Source organism: Papaver somniferum, chromosome 6 (assembly GCF_003573695.1).
Source record: "Papaver somniferum cultivar HN1 chromosome 6, ASM357369v1, whole genome shotgun sequence".
Lineage (NCBI taxonomy): Eukaryota > Viridiplantae > Streptophyta > Magnoliopsida > Ranunculales > Papaveraceae > Papaver > Papaver somniferum.
Genome location: NC_039363.1, coordinates 157,361,916 through 157,373,196, shown reverse-complemented (window position 1 = coordinate 157,373,196; position 11,281 = coordinate 157,361,916).

The window sequence follows — 11,281 nt, the reverse complement described above, 5'->3', positions numbered from 1 at the left end:
CTCTTCACTTTCCTAAAAAACCAACAAATCGTTTTTCCGCATCAACAGTCAATCAAATCAATCGAAAACTAATAACACTGCAATTATCTAGTTTCCCACCAACGGTACTCCTAGAGCTTCTTGATCCCACAAAAGTCTTTAAACGAGCGGTCGTAAGATATGTCACATAATTATGATACTTTTCTCTCCGAATAGACGGCTCCACCGGAAACAACAATAAATGAAGTTTGCTTGGATCTTAGGATAGTTTGCTAGAAATGCAAACTTAGGTATTTATAGACCAAGGATGTTTGGACATCAAGGAATTTCCAAAACCGAAAATATTCTCAAGATTTGCAATGAACGGAAAAATTCGGTTTTACTAATTCCAATAAATGCTTGTCCAATATTTCCAAAATCTCTCAAAAGAAAATCTCCAATTAGTAAATGCACATCGAGATATGCGTTTAATTGCTGGTAATTAAAGCATATAAAACTAACCACCTTAATTAAAATATTCTCAATTTATTTTGGCACAGGATCTCCTAGAGTGCTAAGGAATTTCTTTGAACAATAAATGATAAGATTTACTATACATGTTCAAAGTATATTGACATCTTTTCACTGTAAATCCTTATTCGAATTTACATGGATTTACATTCTTGGAATCGGTTATACCACATTTCCAAACGAGTTCAGAATTGGTTGACCTGTATTCCAAGATAACTATGTGATTGATCAAATCAAATCACATACATGGGTTCAATTGTGTGACGCCCCTAAGTCCACCTACTTAGAAATCTACGTTAATATTCTGCATTCAGAGGCATCAAGGATCTAAAACGTCTATTTAGGAAATAAAAAGAAATTCTAAAATAAGATCAACCCAAAATCTAAACCCTCTATGAAATATATACAACATTTCTCTAATGATACTTATACAATAGTGTATTTGTTTTCAAACTGTGTATATACATAAAAGTAAATATAACAGAATCATCCCAACTTGATCATCCTCACGAGCACTACCATACGTGTTCTACGAAACTGAATAGGGAAACGAATGAGCACATCATCTCCAAAAGGGTGATCATAAGTAATATATAACAAACTTTCAAACATTCATCAAAAATATAATGCATGTCGGATGAAAACAACACGCATTCATCTCATATGTTAAAAGTTCCTCTAGCTAATAAAAGTAATTAATACTACCATTCTATACCGGCAAACATGAGGAAGTCCCCAAAGTATAATAAGCCTATATATCGGGTCGTGCACAGTCGTAATATTGAGGAACCACCAACATACAAGCGAATGAGCATGGAAAATGAAAATGCGGGGGTATAACAACCACACCCAATATTTCGATTAACAATCTGTATGGACTAACTCCAATATATAGTTTCTATAGAATCAACTAGACAGTCAGACTCAATCTAGATAAAAGTATATCGAGGAGTTAATATCTCTCTCACTTGATTTGATCTTTACTCAAATAAATAGAAATCTGCGAGTCTTTATCAAATACAAGCATAATAACTTGGATGGTACCAAAGACCAATATCCAAGTGTCAATCAATTTAAATCAACAACCAAAGGTTGGATATTCTAATTGATTGATCTTAACGCACAACCTGTGATATTTCAATTATATAACAAAATATAATGCGGAATAGAAAGAAGACAGACACCAGAAATTTTGTTAACGAGGAAACCGCAAATGCAGAAAAACCCCGGGACCTAGTCCAGATTGAACACCATACTGTATTAAGCCGCTACAGACACCAGCCTACTACAAACTAACTTCGGTCTGGACTGTAGTTGAACCCTAATCAATCTCACACTGATTCAAGGTACAGTTGTGTTCCTTACATCTCTGATCCCAGCAGGATACTATGCACTTGATTCCTTTAGCTGATCTCACCCATAACCAAGAGTTGCTACGACCCAAATTCGAAGACTTGATAAACAAATCTATCTCACTCAGAAAAGTCTATATGATTGAATAAATCTGTCTCCCACAGAAATACCCAAGATTTTTTGTTCCGTCTTTTGATAAATCAAGGTGAACAAGAACCAATTGATAATCCAGACTTATATTCCCGAAGAACAACCTAGTATTATGAATCACCTCATAACAATCTTAATCGTATGGTAGCGAAACAAGATGTTGCGGAATCACAAACGATGAGACGAAGATGTTTGTGATTTCTTTTTATCTTTCCCTATCGGAGATATAATCTCAACTCAATTATTCAACTGAGCTCGTACGATAGAAAATGGCAAGATCAGATCGCTCAACTACAAGTGAAGTAGTTTCGTCTGGCTTCACAATCCCAATGAAGTCTTTCAGTCGTTAACCTACAGGGTCTCGGGAAGAAACCTAAGGTTAAAGGAGAATCAACTCTAGTAAACTAACTAGTATCACACAGGAGGTGTGGGGATTAGTTTTTCTAATTTCTAGATGTCTCCTTTATATAGTTTCCAAATAAGGGTTTGCAATTTAAGTTACCTTGGTAACAAAGCATTCAATATTCACCGTTAGATGAAAAACCTGATTTCTCCAAGCTAATATCTTTCAACCGTTATATCGAAACTTAGCTTGTCATACACAAATGAAATGTGTTTTATTTAGGTTTGAGTAACCCTACCTAAACGTGTACACTTGGTTGGTTCACAAATAGTTAACCGAGGTTAGCCATATGAGTACTTTCATATCAACCATTTTCATCTTTCTCATAACTAGTTCAAATGACTCATAAGAACTAGTTGATAGATTTGTTCAATTGCTTAGGTCTTTATTCATAGCACAATTAAAACAAAATCGGTTTGATTTACTTGAATCAATTCATGAATAATATAGCCATGATTTTCAAATATTGCATTCCTTATTGATTTATTGTTTTAAGTTCATGAACTTCCGATTTGAGAAATAACCAGCTTGAGTACGTGTACGGGTTCGTGTACCTTAGCTAACCGGATTTGAGTTTGGAAACCCAACAGAAATTTCCGGTTCGAAAACTTCCGTGAGTACGCGTACCTAAGGTGACTGGTTTTCCAGTTTGTAAATTACAAACTACGGAAGAAATTTTTGGTTAGAAAACTTCTGCCAGTACACGTACCCAACCTGTCTCCTTTACCAATGTCGCATGCACAAGTGCACACAATTGGTTTTCAGCACATGGATTTATACACTAATGTGCGAATACACTATATATGCTTATATCCATAGTTGGTTACATAATCTCAACTTTACATTTCAATCATTGAAACATTCTTCTATAATGTTATAACAATCGTTATTCACGACTATCATCATCAAAGCTATTTTCAAGATTGAAACGTCATCATGAATTTCGTCACGGATAAAGATGAAAAGTGTTTAAAGCAAAAGCTTACCAATATGTATTTCGAGAAAAGGATAGGCGAGTAAACTCGGCTCGAAATAGCAAATGTGTATGTATGAAAACTATCATACTTATATGACTTTGTCTCAAGAGTTGGATATAGAATTTTGAGTGATAGATAAGTTCAAGTCTCCACATACCTTTTAGTCGAATGAAGTTTCACTGGTTCCTCGAGTAGTTCTTCGTCTTCGTAAGATAATCTCCATGGAGTATGGAGCTCAACTACACTGATCTGTCCTAAACCGAGACTTATCTATAAGTAATCTAGAAATTAAGACATATAGTTTTGACAACTATAGCAACGCATGCGAGTTCGATCGAGCAGTGCTCTAAAAATCTCCCCCTTTGTCAATTTTAGTGGTAAAACTATCAATACATATGGATTACAAAATAAATAAAACTTTGTAGCTTCTCGTCCACATGCTTTATCTCCTTGGTGCTTCAACGTTACTTGAAAATTTTGTCTTTTACAAGTACTCCCATGATTCCATGGATATTCAATGCAACATCATAGTTGTTGAAGTTCCGTAGCCATAACAATGAGAAAACAAAAGATCTCGATCATTGTTATACAATGTCATAGTATTATTACACAGTATCAAAGTTCTTATATCACAACTTCGACAACAATACTATGGTGATATGTATCACTCCCCCTTAGTCAATACTTCGTCTCAACACGAAAACCACTCCCCTTTACATAATGATCCGAAAACCATATGTATTTGTAGTGTGAACTACATATTAATTCTTCTCATTTTTGTCAATAAAATTGGCAAAGGTAGAAAACTGGATCCTAATGAAATTTTCATGGAGACACTTCAAGACCAAAGAAAAGCACATATCAACTTGTTTAGATGCAATCATATAGCCGAAGCTAAATGCATTCATCATAGAGTTTATAAAGATACAAGATAACTCCTCAAAATTCCACAGCCGCACTCCCCACAAAGATATGGAAATTAAGCACAAGTTCAAAAGAACTCTCCCCCATTTGATGTCATTCCCAAAAGAACAACAAGAGCGATCTTACTTTTACAAGAAAATAAGGATTTTCATGCAAAAATACCTCACACCTCAAGATATTCCAAACTCAATTTTCCAAAAGATCGAGATAAGAGAAGGGGCATGAGTTATGGATGATTTAATGAACCAGAACAATACCAATAGACCGCCGTAAGTTTTGAAACGTAGCAGTATCTAATGGTTTGGTGAGAATATTAGCCAATTGTTGTTACGAGGGCACAAATTCCATATTAATGATACCACTTTCGTAAAGATCTCGAATAAAATGATACCTTATGTCAATGTGCTTAGTCCTTGAGTGATCAACTGGATTTTCTGTTATGCGAATTGTACTGGTGTTGTCACATAAGATTCTCATTATTCCAGTGTTGATTCCATAATCAACAAGCATTTGTTTTATCCATAAAAATTGAGTACAACATGAGCCTATAACAATGTATTCTGCTTCACACGTTGAGAAGGATTGTGAATTTTGTTTCTTGCTATGCCAAGCTACAAGATTCAGTCCTACATAATAGAAACCCCCTGATGTACTTTTTCTATCTTCCATACATCCCTCCCAATCTACATCTGAATAGGCAGTAAGATTAGTGTTAGTATCAAAAGTGTAAGAGAGACCATACCCTGCGGTGTGATTGATATAGCGTATGATCCTTTTTGCAGCTGCAAGATGAGAATTCTTCGGATTTTCCTGAAACCTAGCACAACACCTTACACTAAAAGAAATATCAGGTCGAGTGGCCGTGAGATATAACAGGCTTCCAATGATAGATCAATAAAGTTTCTGATCAGCATTTACACCTTTATCATCTCGATGCAGTTTACCAGTGGTAGGCATAGGAGTTAACTTAGGGGTAGACTTCTCAATCCCAAATCTTGAGACAAGATCCTTGGCGTATTTCTCTTGATATAAGTAAATTCCATCCCTGTGTTGTTGAATTTTTAAACCCAGAAAGAATTTTAATTCACCAACATTGCTCATTTCAAACTCGTTTCCAAGAGACACTTGAAACTCTTGTGCAAGTTTCTCCGATATTGATCCGTAGATGATATCATCTACATAAACTTGAGAAATCACAACATCTTTTCCACTCCACTTGGTAAACATTGTTTTATCATCTCCTCCTCTCGAAAAACCTTTCCCAAGAAGAGATGAGATCGGTTTTTCGAACCAGGCATGAGGTGCTTGTTTCAACCCATATAGCGCATTATTAAGTTTAAGGACATGATCTGGGAAGTCAGGGTTTTCAAATCCCTTAGGTTGAGATACATAGACTTCTTCCTTTAAGGTTCCGTTTAGAAAAGCGTATTTGATGTCTATCTGAAATAGCTTTACCTTAAGAAAACAAGCATGAGCTAATAATAATTTGATGGACTCAAGGTGTGCCACAGGAGCGAAGGTTTTGTCAAAGTCAATTCCTTCGATTTGTGAGTATCCTTGAGCGACAAGTCTTGCTTTGTTTCTGAAAATGGTGCCAAACTCATCGGACTTGTTCTTAAATATCCATTTGGTGCCAACAATATTGACATTTGGAGGACAAGGTACAAGCTTCCATACGTCTTGTATAAAATTGATTTAACTCTTCATGCATTGCATTCACCCATATGGGATCGCTAAGAGCTTCATCAATATTTTTTGGTTCTACAAGTGACAGATAACAACCAAAATTGCACAAATTTTGAAGTTGTCCTCTAGTTTTTGCAGTATAATCTCTTCCTCCAATGATACTATTTGGATCATGATTTCTTTGAACCCATAGGTGACGGAGGGACGCGTTCTTGTTCAATAGGCACAGTCTGATCATGTTTTTCTCCTCGTCACTAGAGAAATCAGGATCAGTAATAGTAGGTATAACTTCTACTGAATCCGAACTTCTTTGACTTTCTAGTTGTCTCGGTTGGAGGCAGCTCAGCAGAAAAATTTATGGTGAAAGTCACTAATATCATCAATGATAACGTTAGCGGATTCCATCATTACTTGGGTTCTGAGATTAAATACTCGAAAACCACGACTATCAGATGCATACCAAGAAAGATACCTTCATCACTTTTAGTATCAAATTTCCCTCTTTGTTCTCGATCTTTCAGGATGTAGCACTTACTTCCGAACACTCTAGATAGTGTAAGTTGGGTTTTCTACCATACCACAACTCATATGGAGTGTTTAGGGTTTTAGACCGTAGGTAGACACGGTTGATCAAGTAGCTGTGAAGACAGCTTCTCCCCAAAATCTTAGAGGAATATTTTTGTTATGGAGCATTACCCTGGCATTTCCTGAATATTCCTATTCTTTCTTTCAGCAACCCCATTATCCTGAGAGTGATAGGTGGTGAGTATTGTTGAATAATCCCCAGTTTGTCACAGAATTCAAATACTTTGGTGTCTTTGAATTCAGTGCACGATCACTTCTAATTTTTTTAGTTTGACCTTGTTCATTCTGGATTCTATTAACAATAATCTTAAATTCACCAAGGGTTTCATTCTTATGAGCTAGGAAAGCTACCCAAGTGAATCTGGAGTATTCATCTACCATAACTAAAGCATACTTATTTCCTCCAACAGTAGATTGTTGAATTGGTCCGAAGAGATCCATATGAATTAAATCAAGTGGAGCTTTAGTGAGAATGTCTTGAGATGAAATATGGTGAACTTTCGTTTGTTTACCCTTTTGACAGGCACCACATACACCGTCAATCTTTGCATTGTTTTGGGAACTCCTCTACCAAGTTCCTTGTTAATGATCTTAGTTAAGAGGCGATAATTGATGTGACCAAAACGCTCATGCCAAAGATGTGTAGATTCCACCTTAGTCAAATTACAACAATTACTAAACTGAGTATCAAGAAGATAACAGTTATTTTTACCACGAGTTCCTTGAAAAATTAATTTTCCAGTTTTGTCTACAATGTCATATCCATTTGCATTGAAGACAACTTTGTAGACTTTGTCACAAATTTGACTAATAGAAAGAAGATCTGCAGTCATATCTTTTACGTATACTACATCATGGATTTCTGGAATGCCGGGAAGCTTGATCGTACCCTTCTTGCTAATGTAGCAATATCTTCCATCTCCAAAAGTAATTGGAGATCCTTCAAAGTCGCTTGTAGATACAAACCATGAAAGATCGTCAGTCATATGTCGGCTACATCCACTGTCAATAAACCATTGAAAGGGTGATGTTGATTTTAAAGAAAAAGCTCTCATATTAACACTACTATCCTAATTAGGTTTTCTTGTTAGTTATGTACACCTTTTTAGATAAATAATCAATTGTTCAGCTTTCTTGTGAAGATTGCTCGCAACTTTTATACTTTCCTGAAAAAGTGTACAAGTATGTTGAGTGTGAAAAAGAGACTCACAGAACATACAGGGGCCAAGCATCAATAATCTTATTTAAGACGTTCTTCCTTCCATCAAGTTTTTCAAAACAAGTAATTTGTTTAACACTTGACTTACAAGAGTTATTCTCACCACTGAAGAAATTTTGACAGACTTCAAATCCTTAAGTTTTGCAATTTTTGCAATAAGATCACTGTTGATCTGGATCTGTTCATCCAACTTCCTTTGGAGAATAACAAGGATTTTAGAACATTCTCTAAGATTGTGATTTATTTCTAGTGAAGCGTTGATAGAGACTTTATTGTCCATATAGTGAGATCGCTACAAACACAGACTTTGAGGTCTTAAACGTGTTTTCCTGCTCTGATACCAATTGAAAATGCGGGGGTATAACAACCACACCCAATATTTCGATTAGCAATCTGTATGTACTAACTTCAATATACTTTCTAGAGAATCAACTAGACAGTCAGACTCAATCTAGAGAAAAGTATATCAAGGAGTTAATATCTCTCTCACTTGATTTTATCTTTACTCAAGCAAATAGAAATATGCGAGTATTTATCAAATACAAGGATAACAAATTGGATGGTACCAAAGACCAATATCCAAGTGTCAATCAATTTAAATCAACAACCAAAAGTTGGATATTCTAATTGATTGATCTTAACGCACAACCTGTGATATTTCAATTATATAACAAAATATAATGCGGAATAGAAATAACACAGACACCAGAAATTTTGTTAACGAGGAAATCGCAAATGCAGAAAACCCCGGGACCTAGTCCAGATTGAACATCACACTGTATTAAGCCGCTACAGACACTAGCCTACTACAAACTAACTTTGGTCTAGACTGTAGTTGAAACCTAATCAATATCACACTGATTCAAGGTACAATTGTGTTCCTTACGTCTCTGATCCCAGCAGGATACTACGCACTTGATTCCCTTAGCTGATCCCACCCACAACCAAGAGTTGCTACGACCCAAAGTCGAATACTTGATAGACAAATATGTCTCACTCTGAAAAGTCTATATGATTGAATAAATTTGTCTCCCACAGAAATACCCAAGAGTTTTTGTTCCGTCTTTTGATAAATCAAGGTGAATAGGGACCAATTGAAAATCCGAACTTATATTCCCCAAGAACAGCCTAGTATTATCAATCACCCCACAACAATCTTAATCGTATGGTAGCGAAACAAGATGTTGCGGAATCACAAACGATGTGACAAATATGTTTGTGATTTCTTTTTATCTTGCCCTATCGGAGATATAATCTCAAGTCAATTATTCAATTGAACTCGTACATAGAAAATGGCAAGATCAGATCGCTCAACTACAAGAGAAGTAGTATCGCCTGGCTTCACAATCCCAATGAAGTCTTTCAGTCGTTAACGTACAGGGTCTCGGGAAGAAACCTAAGGTTAAAAGAGAATCGACTCTAGCAAACTAAATAGTATCACACAGGAGGTGTGGGGATTCGTTTTTCCAATTGCTAGATGTCTCCTTTATATAGTTTTAAAATAAGTTTTTGCAATCTAAGTTACCATGGTAACAAAGCATTCAATATTCACCGTTAGATGAAAAACCTGATTTCTCCAAGCTAATATCTTTCAACCGTTAGATCGAAACTTAGATTTTCATACACAAATGAAATGTTTTTCATTTAGGTTTGAGTAACCGTACCTAAACGTGTACACTTGGTTGGTTCACAAATAGTTAACCCAGGTTAGCCATATCAGTACTTTCATGTCAACCATTTTCATCTTTCTCATAACTAGTTCAAATGACTCACAAGAAATAGTTGATAGAGTTGTTCAATTTCTTAGGTCTTTATTCATAGACACAATTGAAACAAGATCGGTTTGATACACTTGAATCAATTCATGAAAAATATATCCATGTTTTGTAAAGATTGCATTCCTTATTAATTTATTGTTTTAAGTTCATGAACTTCCGATTTAACAAATAACCTGCTTGAGTACGCGTACGGGTACGTGTACCTTAACTAACCGGATTTGAGTTTGGAAACTCAGCAGAAATTTTCGGTTCGAAAACTTCCGTGAGTACGCATACGGGTACGCGTACTTAAGGTGAATGGTTTTCCAGTTTGTAAACTACAAACTCCAGCAGAAATTTTCGGTTAGAAAACTTCCGCCACTACGCGTACCCAACCTGTCTCCTTTACCAATGTCGCATGCACAAGTGCACACAATTAGTTTCTGGCACATGTATTTATACACTAATTTGCGAACACACTATATATGCTTATATCCATAGTTGGTTACATAATCTCAACTCTACATTTCAATCATTGAAACATTCTTCTATAATGTTATAACAATCGTTATTCACGACTATCGTCATCAAAGTTATTTTCAAGATTGAAACGTCATCATGACTTTCGTCACGGATAAAGATGAAAAGTGTTTAAAACGAAAGATTACCAACACGTATTTCGAGAAAAGGATAGGCGAGTAAACTCGGCTCGAAATAGCAAATGTGTATGTATGAAAACTATCATACTTATACGACTTTGTCTCAAGAGTAGGAGATAGAGAGATAGACCTTTGAGTGATAGATAAGTTCAAGTCTCCACATACCTTTTAGTCGGATGAAGTTCCACTGGTTCCTCGCGTAGTTCTTCGTCTTCGTAAGATAATCACCATGGAGTTCTGAGCTCAACTACACTGATCTGTCCTAAACCGAGACTTATCTATAAGTAGTCTAGAAATTAAGACATATAGTTTTGACAACTATAGAAACGCATGCCAGTTCGAGCGAGCAGTGCTCTAACAATCTCCCCATTTGTAAATTTTAGTGGAAAAACTATCAATACATATGGATTACAAAATAAATAAAACTTTGTAGCTTCTCGTCCACATGCTTTATCTCCTTGGTGCTTCAACGTTACTTGAAAATTTCGTCTTTTACAAGTACTCCCATGATTCCATGGATATTCAATGCACCATCATAGTTGTTGAAGTTCCGTAGCCATAACAATGAGAAAACAAAAGCTCTCGATCATTGTTATACAATGTCATAGTATTATTACACAGTATCAAAGTTCTTATATCACAACTTCGACAACAATACTATGGTGATATGTATCACTCCCCCTTAGTCAATACTTCGTCTCAACACGAAAACCACTCCCCTTTACATAATGATACGAAAACCATATGTATTTGTAGTGTGAACTACATATTAATTCTTCTCATTTTTGTCAATAAAATTGGCAAAGGTAGAAAACTGGATCCTAATGAAATTTTCATGGAGACACTTCAAGACCAAAGAAAAGCACATATCAACTTGTTTAGATGCAATCATATAGCCGAAGATAAATGCATTCATCACAGAGTTTATAAAGATACAAGATAACTCCTCAAAATTCCACAGCCGCACTCCCCACAAAGATATGGAAATTAAGCACAAGTTCAAAAGAACTCTCCCCCATTTGATGTCATTCCCAAAATAACAACAAGAGCGATCTTACTTTTACAAGAAAATAAGGATT